Source organism: Ahaetulla prasina, chromosome 3, assembly GCF_028640845.1.
Source record: "Ahaetulla prasina isolate Xishuangbanna chromosome 3, ASM2864084v1, whole genome shotgun sequence".
Taxonomy (NCBI): Eukaryota; Metazoa; Chordata; class Lepidosauria; order Squamata; family Colubridae; genus Ahaetulla; species Ahaetulla prasina.
This window is the reverse complement of record NC_080541.1, coordinates 113,926,084-113,942,034: the sequence shown is the minus strand read 5'-3', so window position 1 is coordinate 113,942,034 and position 15,951 is coordinate 113,926,084. Positions and strand designations below refer to the sequence as shown.

Genomic DNA, 15,951 nt, shown 5'->3' with positions numbered 1-15,951 from the left:
TTATAGTAGCTAGGCAAGATACGATAGATGTCAAGGTTCCAGAAAAACCTCTTCTGCATAAAAAAAAACTCAGAAGCCATTGTTTTCCAGAGTTCTTTACTAGCATGAGGAAACTGGCACACGATGAGTGAAATTCCAAAACTGAATTTCCGGATTCTTTTCCCAGTTATACAAACCCCAAGAGTCCCACCCCCCTGACCCCTTTGATGGTCACATGGTCCCACGTTCTCCCAGTTCATTCGAATATCTTCTTGCCACTCTTCCTGCAGATGTGAACATCATCCGACCTTGACCGCTTGAAGAATGTTACCATACCCCTCAGCCCCCCTTCCTCCCCTCAGGGGAAAAATGTGGCAGCATCTGGAACCCTAAAGTCTAATATGATTTCCAGGCCTGACAGGCATCCCCCCTTGGAAAAGAAGCTATATCCTAGGAAAGAAAACAAAGAGTCGATAAAGAAGAGTGTCAGTGGTCCACACTTTCCTCCTACCCCCCCTCCCCTCTCCAAGAGGTTTTTTAGGTTTGTCAGGGAAAGTGTCATGAAATTGTTTAATCAAATTGTCCGCATTTACTTTCCAACTTTTGACCCAAGTAGATTCAGATAATGGATATCCCTTCCAGTGGACTAAATATTGTAATTGACCTCTATATAGTCTAAAGTCAAGGATTTTCTTGATTTCATAGTGGGTTTCACCTTGGATTATCAAGGGGGGGGGGAGCGGCAGGTTGAGGTCTCAGACCAGACTGTCTAGCAGGTTTTAATAAGCTGGTATGGAATACCGGGTGTATTTTCCCCAACATTCGAGGGAGCTTGAGTTGGACGGTAACGGGATTAATAATTTTTTCAATGGGGAAAGGACCCAAAAATTTTGGACCGAATTTTCTGCTGGGTATTCTCAACCTCAGATACTTAGTAGACAAAAAGACTTTATCTCCAATGCGAAAAGGGGGTTGAAGGGAACGGTGTTTGTCAGCTTGGGCTTTGTAATTCCGAGCTGTCACAGTTAAGGCCTTTTTTGTATTCTCCCAACCTTTTTTCAACAAATTCATCCAGTCCGTTAGGGAAACGGAAGTGGGGGGTGGCACAGGGAGTTCAGGCATTGGAACGAAGTCCATGCCGGTGGTTACTTGAAAAGGGGTTAACCCCGTGCTGCTGTGTACAGCATTATTACAGGACTGAGTTAGATTTTAGTTTGTGGGTTTTAACTTGGGTTTTAATTTTTTATATTTTTAATTATTAGGCTTTTGAATAAGTTTTTTAATTGTTTTTAGATTGTATTTATTGCTTTTAAATGCCTGTAAACCGCCCTGAGTCCTTTGGGAGATAGGGCAGTATATAAATATAAACAATAAATAAATAAATAAATAAATTATATGCGACTTCTGCAAATGGTAACAAATCTGACCAGTTTTCTTGTTGGTAATTTACATAACACCGTATGTATTGTTCTACCATCGAGTTTAATTTTTCAGCCGCTCCATTGGTCTGCGGATGGAACCCAGAACTAAGTCCTTGAGACGACCCAATGGACCGTAGGAACTCCCTCCAGAACTTGGCTGTGAATTGAACACTCCTGTCGGATATTATCCTTTTAGAAACTCCATGCAGTCTGTAGATGTGTTTGACGAAGAGCTTTGCTAATTTTCTCGCCGATGGCAATCCACTGCACGCAGTGAAGTGGGCCTGTTTAGAGAACAAGTCTATTACGGTCCATATCACTGTATTTCCTCCACTAGGTGGGAGTTCAACAATAAAATCCATGGCAATCTCTTCCCAGGGTCTGGTGGGTTCGGCTACGGGTTGTAGGAGTCCAGGGGGTTTCCCTGGTCTGGACTTCATGGTGGCGCAGGTAGCACAGCTCTGGACATAGTCTTCGACATCTGATTTCATTTTTGGCCACCAGAATTGTCTTCTAGCCAAGTGGAGAGTCTTTAAAAATCCAAAGTGACCTCCTAGGCGAGAGTCGTGGCTTCTCTGTAGTATAGGCAGCCGCATAACGACGGGTACATAAATCTTGGTTCCTTTCCAGGGTATGCCATTCCTTAAGGTGAGGTGTGGCAAGTTTTCTTTAAACCAAGCATCGTCAGTGAGTGCTGATTTTAATTCCACTAGTAGTTTATTTGGTGGGATGTTACTACTATGGCGTGATCGCGGTCGAGTAATTGCTTGGCTGGCCGGTTCGCTATCGGGAATCATCGCATGTATTACCTCTTCGCGTTGGCTGTCAAATTGTGGTTTCCTAGATAGGGCGTCAGCCAGTAGATTTTGGTCGCCGGGGATGTATTTGAGGGTGAAATGGAACCGTTTGAAAAACTGAGCCCATCGAACTTGTTTGGGAGAAAGCTTTCGAGGGGTTTTTAAGTATTCGAGGTTTTTGTGGTCGGTCCACACCTCGAATGGTTCTTTTCCCCCTTCAAGGAAGTGTCTCCAGGAGAGGAGTGCCCAGCGTACTGCAAAAGCTTCCTTTTCCCAAACTGCCCATCTGCGTTCAGTGTCCGTCAGTTTTTTAGACACGTACGCGCAGGGCATTAGATTGTTGTCGGTATTCCGTTGTAATAAGACAGCGGCTATTGCTACATCACTTGCATCAGCTTGGACCACAAAAGGTTTATTTGGATCCGGGTGTTGAAGAATTGGTTCCATGGAGAATAGGCATTTAAGGTGTTCAAAGGAACGTTGGCAGTCCATTGTCCAAGGTAGGGGTTGGGTAGGTTTGGGTTTGGCGGGTAATGGCCCAGTTTTTAGCAATTCTGTTAATGGTAGAGCTACTTCTGCGAAAGAAGGAATGAATTTGCGGTAAAAATTCGCGAATCCCAAGAAACTTTGAAGTTGCTTACGTGTGCGTGGCGGTTGCCAATCCAACACTGCTTTTACTTTTCCTGGGTCCATTTCGATACCTTTGTTTGATATCCAGTAACCTAGGTAGTCTAGGGATTCCTTATGGAATTCGCATTTGGAAAGTTTGACATATAGTTTGGCCGCTAGGAGCTTTTTAAGGACTTGTCTGACCAATTTGATGTGTTCTTCAATATTGTTTGTGTAGATAAGAATATAGTCTAAGTAGACAAGAACTCCATTGTAGAGGTGGGGGTGCAGGGTTTCATTAATTAGTTGCATAAAAACAGCTGGAGCTCCTTGGAGGCCAAAAGGCATGACACGGTATTGGAAACTGCCCAAGGGGCAGTTGAAAGCCGTTTTCCATTCATCCATTCCTTGATGCGGACCCGGTAATAGGCTTCCCTTAAATCCAATCTGGTGAAAATTTTGCCTTTTGATAAGTGGTTCAACAAATCGTGCATAAGGGTATGTGTTTTGTATGCAAATTGCATTGATATTTTTGAAGTCAATACACAATCTAAGCGAACCATCTTTCTTTTGTTTAAATAGCACAGGCGCAGCTACAGGTGATTTTGCTGGTTCAATGAACCCTCTGGCTAGGTTAGTGTCAATGTATTTTCTTAGTTCAGACATTTCGGCTGGTGTCATTGAATACATTTTGGGTTTTGGTAATTTTGCCCCCGGGTGCAATTCAATTGCGCAATCAGTTTGTCGGTGGGGGGGTAAGAGGTTACATTCATCCTTGCTAAAAACTTCTGATAAATCCATGTATGCTTTAGGGATGCGTGGTTCATTAGGAGATGGATTGGATATGGTGGTTGTTGGTTCCCTCTGGTGGTCATTTTGGATAAGGGTTTTTTTTTCGATAGGGGGAATTGGGTCTAAGGGTCTGAAAGTCCATATAATTTTCCTGAATCCATCCTCCCATTTGATTGTGGGTTCCCATTTGTCCAACCAAGCTAAACCCAGGATGATGGATTCTGACATCTTGGGAATTACTATGAATCTTATAAGTTCATGATAGGCTCCAATTTCTAAGCGAACCAGTTGTGTGACTTGGGTCGCAGGAACGCCACCAATCAAGGTTCCATCTACTTGGTGGAATTTAATTGGGTGTTTTAAGGTAAATGTTTTTATACAGAGTTGGGCAACCGTAGAGGTTGAAATTAGGCATCTGGTGCATCCTGTGTCCACAATAGCCTCTAAATCTTTTTTGGCCCCTCCCCCTGGAATTACTAAGTTTACTTTGATAGCAAATGGAGGAATGGGTGCACTCACCATTGGGTCATTTTCTGCTTGGTTTGAGTCATCAGGAGGTGAATTAGATGACGGAAGGTCAGTAGGGAGGTTTATGGCTTGTCTCGCAAAGCGACTGGTATTCGGATTCCTTCGAGGGGGTCTGCGTGGTTGGGTAGCAGTTGGTGGGCGATACTGTGCGAGGGGTGTTGGGGCTAGGCAAACTGACGCCCGATGTCCTAGTTTTCCACAACGGTAGCATTTGATTATTGTTGAAGGCTGAAAGGTGGAGGGTGTGGTTGGTCTTAAGAGGGAGGGTCTTGTAGGTGGTCGTTGTGGAGTTGTAGTTGGTGATTGGCTTTGGAGGGGGTTGAATTCTCTGTCCAGAGTGATGGACACGTTGTACCAGTCATTTAGTTGTTCTGGGATTCCTCTGGTGGAGCAGGCTTTTCTGATGTTTTGATCAATCGCGTCTTTGAAGTAGTGGAGGACGATGCGTTCTGGCCAATGTCTAAGATTGCCAGCAACCCTTCTGAAATCCCATACAAATTGTTTTAGGGGCTTGTTACCTTGCTTCATTGTTTTTAAAGTGGTTTCACATTCTGCAATTAGGTCATCATCTTGAAACCGGTTGCGAAGCAGTGCCATGAATGCGTGAACATCGTTTAGTTCTGGTGCACGTTCATTGTGTAGTTGAGCTATCCATTCTGAGGCTAGCCCCACGTTCATACCATCCGAGATGGTGTTGATTAGGCTTCTTTCTGATGGGTATTGATGTCTATATTGTTCAACGTAAGCCTCAATTCTGCTGAGAAAGTAAGCCAGGTGGTGTGGATTCCCATCAAAGGTTGGTTTGAAAGGGGGAGGGGCTGGGTGATGGGGTGCAGGTGGGTTTAACTGGCCTGCTTGGGCCGTTGCTGTTGTGGCTGGTTGCTGAGTTGTGAAGGGGGGTGGAATTCCCCCTGGCTGCTGAGAAGGAAGTCCTTGAAATGCTTCAGCTTGCGAGGCAAAGCTCGGCCTGGGGCCCCCAGGAAAGAAAGGTGCTGAACTGGCTGGTTGCCATTGGTACTGGATCCACCCTTGTCCAGGATAAAATACCCAGCCAGGAGGAATAGAAGCAACTGGAGGCAGCGTAGGCCTCTGTTGGCGGGAAAAGTCAATTGGAGGGGGGAGTTGCGATTCCCCCCAAGTCCCTGGTGCTGCCTGAACTCCCTGCCGTCTGAAGGAGGGAAGGGAGGTCCTCCTGCGTTCATCGGAATGGCTTTGAGCTTCAGTAATTTCTCCCTCTCTGGTGGGAGGGAAGGTGAATTTAGGCTGAGCTAAAGGCTCTCGAGGTAGGTGAGCTGAGCTTATACGAGGCCTCACTTCCAAACACTCAAAAGTTTCAGGGAGGTCTAATAGGGACTGGGATTTCAGGGGGTTTCTCAGGTCCCAATCCAGTGACTCTCTCGATTCTCCGGGTTTTACTGTCCTCCAGTGAGGTTGAGAAGAGGGAGGGGGCTCTCCATTCCGTCCCGGGGAAATATTTTCTCCCGAACGACAGCTTACCCATGAATCGGAGTCTTTGGGCCGTTCTCCAAGCTGACAAGCAGGGTCTACCACTTCAGGTTTTTGAGTCATATCTTCCGATGGGAAGTAGGTGATTTCAACTAAATTGTTAGATCCAAGTTTCTGTGCTGCATCCATGCTTTCAGCTGGCTGCTCTTCCATCTTCACTGGGGTCTTTGCACCGCTGTGGAGGTTGCGGAGGCTGGGGCCCAGCACCCCCCTAACGGGCCCCCTCTGAGCGGAGGAGAGGGTACCATTAGCAAAAGAAAGTTAGGAGTTTTGGAATACTGTCAAGGTTCCAGAAAAACCTCTTCTGCATAAAAAAAAACTCAGAAGCCATTGTTTTCCAGAGTTCTTTACTAGCATGAGGAAACTGGCACACGATGAGTGAAATTCCAAAACTGAATTTCCGGATTCTTTTCCCAGTTATACAAACCCCAAGAGTCCCACCCCCCTGACCCCTTTGATGGTCACATGGTCTCACGTTCTCCCAGTTCATTCGAATATCTTCTTGCCACTCTTCCTGCAGATGTGAACATCATCCGACCTTGACCGCTTGAAGAATGTTACCATACCCCTCAGCCCCCCTTCCTCCCCTCAGTAGAAAAATGTGGCAGCGTCTGGAACCCTAAAGTCTAATATGGTTTCCAGGCCTGACAATAGATGGACTTTCTACCCAATAGATTTGCATTTTCAAAAAAGAAGGGCAGAAAGAATCCATGCCCTTCTCTTTGCCTTTTCTAAGTGAGTGATGGATAATAGAACAATGTAGTGCGCACTCTGTCCTCTGTCACAGCAGAAAAGCTGCTGTGACAAGGAAAAATTTAACACATTCTTTAACACATTCTTTGGCTCAGTCTTTGTTAACAGTAATGGCTTATACCCGACATTCCCCAATTGTACCAACAATGAGTACAACGACCTAACACATATAGATTTCATAGAAGATAATGTTGAAAAAGCTCTTTGCAAAGTAAAACCATCCCTATCTATTGGACCTGATGGACTATGTGCATACTTCTTAAAAAAGCTTTCCACTAATAAAGCAGAACCCCTAAGCATAATCTTTGAAAAAGCTTTCACAAGCAGTTCCCTTCCCAAACTTTGGTCACTAGCCACGGTCATCCCTGTCTTCAAAAAAGGAGACCCCAGCCTAGTTGAAAATTACAGACCGATCTCTCTATGCTGCGTCACCTGCAAAGTAATGGAATCTATCATCAACCAATCCATTACCCTCCACCTAGAAACAAACAACCTACTCGCTAATAAACAATCTGGTTTCAGAAAAAAATTATCATGTAATTTACAACTTCTTCACTGCAAAAACATATGGACTACAAATCTTGATCAGGACAAAGCAATAGATGCAATCTACATAGACTTCTGTAAACAAACAGGAAGCAGCAGGTGAAGCTAAGCAAGATCACATCAAATACCTGTACAATTAGCACAGGGGCCCCCCAAGGCTGTGTGCTCTCCCCACTTCTCTTCTCTCTGTATACCAATGACTGCATCTCCAATGATCCATTTGTTAAGCTACTGAAGTTCGCAGATGACACAACAGTGATTGGTCTCATTCGAGACAATGACGAATCCGCATATAGACGAGAGGTCGAACGACTAGCCTTGTGGTGCAACCAAAACAATCTGGAACTGAACACACTCAAAACCGTAGAAATGGTGGTAGATTTTAGGAAAAACCCTTCCATACTTCCACCTCTCACAATACTTGACAACACAGTATCAACAGTAGAAACCTTCAAATTTCTGGGTTCTATCATATCGCAAGATCTCAAATGGACAGCTAACATCAAAAACATCATTAAAAAAGGACAACAAAGAATGTTCTTTCTGCGCCAACTCAGTAAGCTCAAACTGCCCAAGGAGCTGCTGATCCAGTTCTACAGAGGAATTATTGAGTCTGTCATTTGCACCTCTATAACTGTCTGGTTCGGTTCTGCAACCCAACAAGAAAAACACAGACTTCAGAGGATAATTAGAACTGCAGAAAAAATAATTGCTACCAACCTGCCTTCCATTGAGGACCTGTATACTGCACGAATCAAGAAGAGAGCCGTGAAAATATTTGCAGATCCCTCGCATCCTGGACATAAACTGTTTCAACTCCTACCCTCAAAGCAGCTATAGAGCACTGCACACCAGAACAACTAGACACAAGAACAGTTTTTCCGAAGGCCATCACTCTGCTAAACAAATAATTCCTCAACACTGTCAGATTATTTTTACAAAATCTTATAATCATTATTTAAAAGTGAAATCGGCCTATAGTTACCAGGTTTAGAGCAGTCTTGCTCCTCTTTGGTATCAGTGAAATAAAAGATGTTTTCCATGACGGGGTATTCCACTCCTAATTGTATCTGATTAAATAATTCTTTAAGTGGGCCTAATATTTCATCCTGTGTTTTTTTATAATAAGATGCTGTAAGACCATCTGTACCAGGGGTTTTCCCCATTTTTAATTGTTTAATTGCCTCCACTATTTCTCCAGTAGCTATCGGCCGATTCAGCTCCTCCCTCTGTTCTAATGTTAGAATATTCACCTTATAATCTTTCAAATAATCATAAATGTCCCTATCCAATAATCTGTCTTTTGCATATAGTGCAGTATAAAATTCTGAGAATGCCTTTTAATTTTATCCTGTTGATATATCTCTTTACCTTTATATTCTATTTTTGTATGACACGTGCTTTCTGTTTCTTCCTTAAATTATATGCCAACCATCTCCCAGGTTTATTTGCATTACAAAAAGTATTATGTTTAGCATATTGTATATTCGTTGCCACCTGGTCTGCCATTAACATATTAAATTGACTCTGTAATATTTTTATAGCCTCTTTAAGTTTATGATCTTGTGGGTTTTGAATTAATAACTGTTGCTTCCTTTGAATTTCTTCTTTTGTTTATTATTTGCCTATTGTCCAAATAAAATCAATATCCTCTAATAAACGCTTTGCTCGCCTCCCACACAGTTCCTATAGGTGTCCCTTTGTACATATTAAAATCAAAAATTCTTTTAACTGTTTCTTACAATAAGTTACATTATCCTCATATCTAAACAGATTTTCATTCAACCTCCATGTTCTACCACCTTTTTCCCTTGTAATAATTCCATCCATACTGGGCTATGGTCAGTTAAACACCTCGAAATATCTTCATTTTCTTCACCCTAGAAAGCAAGTCATTAGAAATTAAAATAAAATCAATGCGTGAAAAGATTGATGCCTATCAGAAAAAAAGTAAAATCTCTCTCATCTGGATTCCGTAACCTCCATATATCTCTAAACTCAAAGTCTTCCATCATTTCAAAAAGGATTTTGGTAATTTTGCATGTATAGGTATCTTCTTGGAGGAGTTCTCTTATCCTTCTTGTATCAATTACTCCATTCCAGTCTCCTAATAAAATAAACGAACTATAATCCCAGAGGGTCAACCTCTCATGTAACATTTTGTAAAACTTTTCTTGTTGCTGATTAGGTGCATAAATACCTATCAACAAAGTCTTTTTGCATCTATCACCAGTTCAATAGCAATAAATCTTCCTTGAATATCTGCCTCAATTAGCTTAGCTGGTATATCCTTCCTGATATATACAACAATTCCATGCTTCTTTTCCAAAGCTGATGCAACAAAATGGTTACCCAATTTTGAATTAATTAAATATTTTTGGTCTGATAATTTTATATGTGTCTCTTGCAAACAAATCACATCATTTTTAAATTGTTTCAAGTAGTGAAATATTTTCCTTCTTTTCTGAGCTGAATTCAAGCCATTAACATTCCATGACAAGATTCTATTTGCCATTACTGGCCTCCTGAACCTTTGCCGCAGACAACGAAGCTCCTCCTCCGGTATCTTCCGTCTAGCTCCTCCCACAGCTTCCATAATGGGATCCTGACTTTTACTTTGAGACTGTTGCTCTTCTTTACGCTTAAGGGCTCCTCTTGTCACCCTTTGCTCTTGTGGTTCCTCTAATACTGGCAGCAATAAAGGCTCTTGGGTCACCACGCCTTCTTGAGTCTCTTGAAGTTTTCTATCACTTCTATTTCGACTTTCAAAACTGTAGAAAGAAAATCCTTTGCCTTTAAAACCGTGTCAATTCTATATCTCCTTCCTTGATAGAATAGTGTCAGTCCAACTGGCACCTCCCATCTGAATTGAATCTGATGTTTTTTAAGTTCTTGTGTAAAAAGCAAATTCCTTCCTGTCTCTTAACATCTTTGAAGGAATCTCTTCAACACCTTCAACTCCTGTTCTCCAATTTTTAAAGTTGTCTGATATGAAACTTGCAGAATTTGATTTCTCATAGTCCTTTTCACAAAATAAACCACAATGTCCCGAGGAAGCTTTCTCTGTCTTGCAATCCAAGAATTAACTCTATATATTTTATCAATTTGGTAAGCTACCTCTTGGGGTCCGCTTCAATAAATTCAGCCAATGCTTCTGATATAATTTTTCTTAAGTCTTCTCACGCTCTTCTAGCATACCACGAATTCTAAGAGCTCCTTCCATAAGTTTATATTGTAATATCACAACCTGATCTTCATTTTGATCCACTTTTTTCTGAACACCTTTCATTTCATCTTCTAAATACTTATTTGACTGAGAGATCTGTTGCATTTCCACTTCCAATCCTTCAATTTTTTTACTCAGTCCTTGAACTGCCATAAGAATATCTTCTCTTATTTTTGCATTAAAATTCTCCATCATCTCTTTTTGCCTATCTTCAGAAAGTTTTAATTGTTCTTTCAATATTTCCTCAAGACTTGGTTCAGATCCCCTTCTTCCAGAAGGCTTTAAAGGTTTAGCTGCCATTCTGTCTTCAAAAGAATCAGGAATTCAAACTTAATAACTCTCCTTCCTCCTTTCAGTATAAAAAACTCCGCTTGTAACAATCCACAAGTAACGCTGCTTCATCGTACTAAAAAATTTTACTTTCACTTTTAGACGCCATTTTAAAAGTCAATTAATCAAAGACAAAGAAAGGTTTCAAATTTCAAAAAGGGAGTCGGTACTTGCCGTGCTGATTCTACATCAAAGTTCGAACGCTTGTGAAATTCCCGTCTGCTTGGAATATCAATCAATTTAATAAGTTCTCTAGAGCAGAAGCAACATTCCTCTCCTTTTCCCTGATAAAAACAGGGGCGTGCTGAAGTTGGAAGGAGTGGAATTCGGTGGGGTCATAAATCCAGGAAAATTCGCTCTTAAGAGCAAACCCCCTGTCAGACCTGCCACTCTTCCACAATTCTGATAATCTCTTTCACCCAGAGATTATGCTAAGCTCAGTGAACAGTGATTTATTTTCTGTTTCACTGACTTTTACAATCTTCTAACACGGAGTGCTCTGTTTGAGCACCCAGCAGGAGGGTGACGTCACTGGAGCCCCCGAAATGGAGCTTATTTATATAGCATGAGGCTGTATATTTTGCAATATTGGGATTGTTGATGAGTCCACAGCAGGTCAGAGAAGGAGTCGCTCCAGGACAGAAATGACAGGTGCTCTTGATTTAAATCAAATCCACCCTGCTTAAGAACTGTCTTGCTTAGCAACAAAAATTTTAGGCTTAATTGTGGTTATAAAACGAGGACTATCTGTATATTTGTTTGCCTGAAGCAGGAGTATCAAACTCATGGCCCACAGGCCGGATGCGTCACATACTAGCCATGCCCACCCCCTGTTTAGCGAAGGGGGAAAAAGTATGACAACATAACATCGCTAGTTTGACATCTGTAGTCTGAAGGCTGCTTACACTGGACAGAACTTACCTTATAAAATAAGGGTGGGCTTATTGATAGCCCACCGTGAGAATGGATAGTTAGGGAACAGGGTTATCTACTTACTTACTTATTGTTTAAATTTATATATCACCCATCTTGCTGTTTGGGATGCTCTAGGCAGGCATTTTGTTGAAATTTGCACTGATTGTGAACTTTATAAGGAAGAAACCAGTTGGGATGGAGTGGAGCTGGAGAGGAATTAAATAGGAAAATGAATAGAATAAAGCTGTGATGGCGAACCTATGGCACCTTTGCCAGAGGTGGCATGTAGAGCCTCTCTGTGGGCACTTGCGCCATTGCCAGCTAGTCTTCTGGTTTCTGCTGTTCCAGCAGCTGGTCTTTGCGGGTGTTGGAGCACTGGAAAACGGCCTGAAAATGGCCCAAGAAACAGGCATCCGCGCGCCAGCCAGCTGGTCTTCGGGTTTCTGGTGCTGTTCTGTTTCCCTCTCCCAATACTCCCAACAAAAAGTCAGTCAAAGGCCTTCTTTTCAAGTTTATTTACATTTGGCTGGATTCCTCCTGGCACAGAGATGTTCTGGCCACGTCTACCCATGCGGCTGCCAAGTCTCTGGAGATAACTAGGAAATTATAGATAAGGCAAGAGTCACTCACAAATATATCCTTCCCTCCATTGAAACAGCTTGCCCACGCAAATTCACTGCTTTGTCCAAGACAAAAAGCCAGGAAGTTCCACCTCCTGCTTTATAGCCCCTGTGGGTGTCACTCCGTGACTCATCATTCTTTGACCTTGTCACAACGCCTCCTCTGCTGCGTGCGCCGGTCACGTCTGCGCAGTCTCGCATCAGGCCAAGATTGTTCTTGGGGCGTTGCCAAATCAGAAGAAGGCCCGAGGGAATCAGGCCTTGCCAGCCCCTCCTCCTCCTCCTCCTGGGTGGGTGCCAGGGAGGGAGAGGGCCCAGGGGAAGCAGGCCTTGCCAGCTCCTCCTCACTCTGTGAATCATCCTCCTCCAGGAGTCCGAGTCCGGGAACCTGGGTCACAACAGGTGCTCCAATGCACGCAAAGACCAGCTGGCTGGTGTGCATGCACATTCAGGAAACTTGAAGACCAGCTGGCCGGCGCACACATGCGTGCTGGCCAGCTGGTCTTTGGGTCTCCGGCACTCCTGCGCATGCACGCACGTTCTGGTTTGGGTACTCACAGTGCTGAAAAGGGTCGCCATCACTGGAATAGGGAACGGAACTAGGATTGGGACCAGGACTGGAGTAGGAATGGAATTCTTTATTGGCCAAACGTGATCGGATACACAAGGAATTTGTCTTCGGTACATATGCTCACAGTGTACATATAAACAGCAATAATAGGTCATAGATCATAAATCATAATACAACCATTAATCATGAATTACAAACAATAATTGATAAATCGTAAGATATCAATAATAGAATAGAATAGAATTTTATTGGCCAAGTGTGATTGGACACACAAGGAATTTGTCTTGGTGCATATGCTCTCAGTGTACATAAAAGAAAAGATACGTTCATCAAGGTACAACATTTACAACACAATTGATGGTCAGTATATCAATATAAATCATAAGGATTGCCAGCAACAAGTTACAGTCATACAGTCATAAGCGGAAAGAGATTGGTGATGGGAACTATGAGAAGATTAATAGTAGTGCAGATTCAGTAAATAGTTTGACAGTGTTGATTAAGAGAAGATGAAAAGGAGAGAAATGAGACAGTGCTGTGGGAATTAAGTGCTGTGGGAATTAACTGCTCAACAGAATCATGACATGGTGGAAATGTCTGATTGTTTTGGTATGCAATGCTGTTTAGCAGCATCCTGAGGGGAAAAATTGAAATAGATCATGTCCAGGATGTGAGGGGTCTGAACACAAGAACTCAGTCAAAAAAGAGGAACCAACTTCTTCCCTGGTCCAACACCTTAAAGCCACAGGACACGATATTGACTTTAAAAAGACCAGAACTATCGCCAAAACTGAACACTTTAACAACAGAATAATCAGAGAAGCCATCGAGATAGAAAAACGCCCACACAGCATGAACAAACGAGATGATACCTCCCGCCTACCAGCCATTTGGAAACCCGCCTTTATTGACAAACGAGTCCCTAACACAAGGAATGACACCAGACCCACACTCACGAGGTCCACACAGGATGTCACTACCACACATCCATCCAGAAAGCAGACCCAAACCCACACTGATCATGAAGCACAACCAAGGACCAGAAGCCAGACCGCAGCTGCAACATTAGCCATTTCAAACCCCTCCAATCCATACATGCAGCAGACTGACACCCACTATGAAGATGTAGCACAACCACGAACACGAAGCCAAACAACAGCAATGCATCTCACCAGCTCAAATCCCCCTGCAACTCAGACTAATCTGAGCACAACCAAGCCCCCACCCAAACAGGACACACCCCCAGCCAATCAGAGCACAAAAAACCCCATCCAATCAGAGCACAGCCAAGCTCCCACCCAATTTTATTCCTCAAGCCAATCTATTCTTTTACCCAAGTCAGTATCGAAGCCTGGTATTACAATTCCCAATTGGTAGCCCAAAACCACCTCTATTTTTAGAATCTTGCAACATTTTCAAACTTACCCCTGCTTTTTTCCCTTGCCAAATATATTTTAATATTGTTTTATTTAATTCTTCAAAATATTTTTTTCAGTTTTATTGGTACAGTATTGTTATAAATAAATATAGCAATCTTGGCAAGATATTCATTTTTATAGTAGCTACTCTTCCCACCAATGATAATTGTAGATTTTTCTATTTCTCCACATCTGTGTTAATTTATTGCACCAATTTATAATAATTATCTTCTTTAATCATTACACACCTGCATTTATATTGTTCCCTTTTTATTTCCATACCTTTAATTTCTGTACCTTGTCTAATATTTCTATTTAACACTTTCAATGTCAATATAAATAGTAAAGGAGATTGTGGACATCTTTGTCTTGTGCCTTTTTTTATATTAAAATTCTACCTCGTATCTCCATTTATCATCACCATTGTTGTTTATTTATGGTATATTGCCAGGGGCGGGTTCCAAATTGCATCGCTACTGGTTTGCTCATGTGCACACAGCACTTCTGCACCAGGCGGATGGGCAGAGCTTCCCACCACCACCGGTTCACCTGATCTGGTAGCAACCCACCACCGTATATTGCACCTTTGTCATATTAATAAATCTCTCACCAAAGTCCATAATTTTTAGTTGAAACAGCATAAATTGCCAATTTACATTGTCAAATGTTTCTGCGCATCTAAAAATATCAATGCCATTTGTTTTCCAGGATGTGCTTCATAATATTCCAATGTATTTAAAATCATTCTCATATTGTTTTTAATCTGTCTCTTAGGCAAGGAACCATTTTGGTCTGAATGTATAAATTCATTTAGAAACTTTTTTAGTCTCTCTGCCATTATTGAAGCGTATATTTTATAGTCAGCATTCAGTAAAGATATGGGCCTTTAGTTTTTTATCTGCATTAAATCGGAGCCTTCTTTTGGAATCAGAGTAGTATTTGCTTCCATCCACAAATCTGTTACCTTTGCATCAATCAATACTTCATTACAGACTTTCAACACTGATGGGCCTAGAGTATCTTGTAAACATTTGTAAAATTCTGCGGGCAGCCCATCTGGTCCTGATGTTTTATTGCTCTTTTGTCTCTTCTGACAATTCCATCATTGATATTCATTCATTTAACAGAGCCTTCACTATTTCTGGTACTTTAGGGAGTTCTGCTTTTTCCAAATAGTCTTTAATTTTCTCTTCTGAAACTTTCTCTTGCTCATACAGCTTTTCATAATAATCTTGAATTATTATTTTTTATCCTCATTTTGGTAGTATAAAGTTCCTTTCTCATCTACCAACCTATGTATCAATTTCTTCTCTTTTTCTGTTTTCAATTTATATGCCAACCACCTTCTGGTTTATTTGCATTTTCAAAAAAGTTCTGTTTAGCATTTTTTATTTTTTGTGCCAGTAGTTATTTCTTATATATAGTGCAACTCCACCTCCTCTTTTATTTGGTCTGTTTCTTTTAAATAATGTTAATCCCTCTAGCTGTATATTCCATCCCACCAAGTTTCCATAATGGCAACAATATCGTATCTGCTCTCATTTACTTGCATTTCTAATTCACCCTCTTTATCCCTCGTACACTGTGCATTGGTGTGTAGACATTTGAGTTCTTTTTGACTGATCCTGTGTTTCGACATAATCTGTTTTGTGCCTGAGTTCCCCTACTTCTTTACCACCAGTTTGATTAGTGCACATGGTATGGCACTCACTATTAAAAGCTTGATTTTGCTTGATAGCAAAGTTGATACTACTTGCACAAACATCTATGTTACATGTACTGATAACTGTATTAGTTTTACATTGCTGGGGACAGAAATGTTCTGAATCAATTCATTGTTTAGTTTAAAAGAGTTTAGTAGAAAAGAATTGTGAGACATCTTTATGGCAATAAACCAATCTCCATATGATCTGTCCCAGAAGTACCATGGAGTTATTTGG

At 41.7% G+C, this 15,951-nt stretch overlaps 2 protein-coding genes across 5 annotated transcripts in view; both read right to left on the bottom strand.

Annotated features, from left to right (window-relative positions):
- LOC131194853 (uncharacterized) overlaps positions 1-7,602 on the bottom strand; it is a 268,449-nt gene extending 260,847 nt beyond the window's left edge. Inside the window, exon 1 of one of the 2 annotated variants that reach the window (XR_009154334.1) lies at positions 49-7,601. The gene's annotated coding sequence lies outside the window, so the exon portion shown is untranslated. Of the gene's footprint in view, positions 1-48 lie in introns of both variants that reach the window. The other variant, XM_058176386.1, reaches the window with a different exon arrangement.
- LOC131194859 (cysteine-rich protein 2) overlaps positions 1-15,951 on the bottom strand; it is a 270,743-nt gene that overhangs the window by 189,813 nt on the left and 64,979 nt on the right. The gene's annotated exons all lie outside the window — the stretch shown is intronic.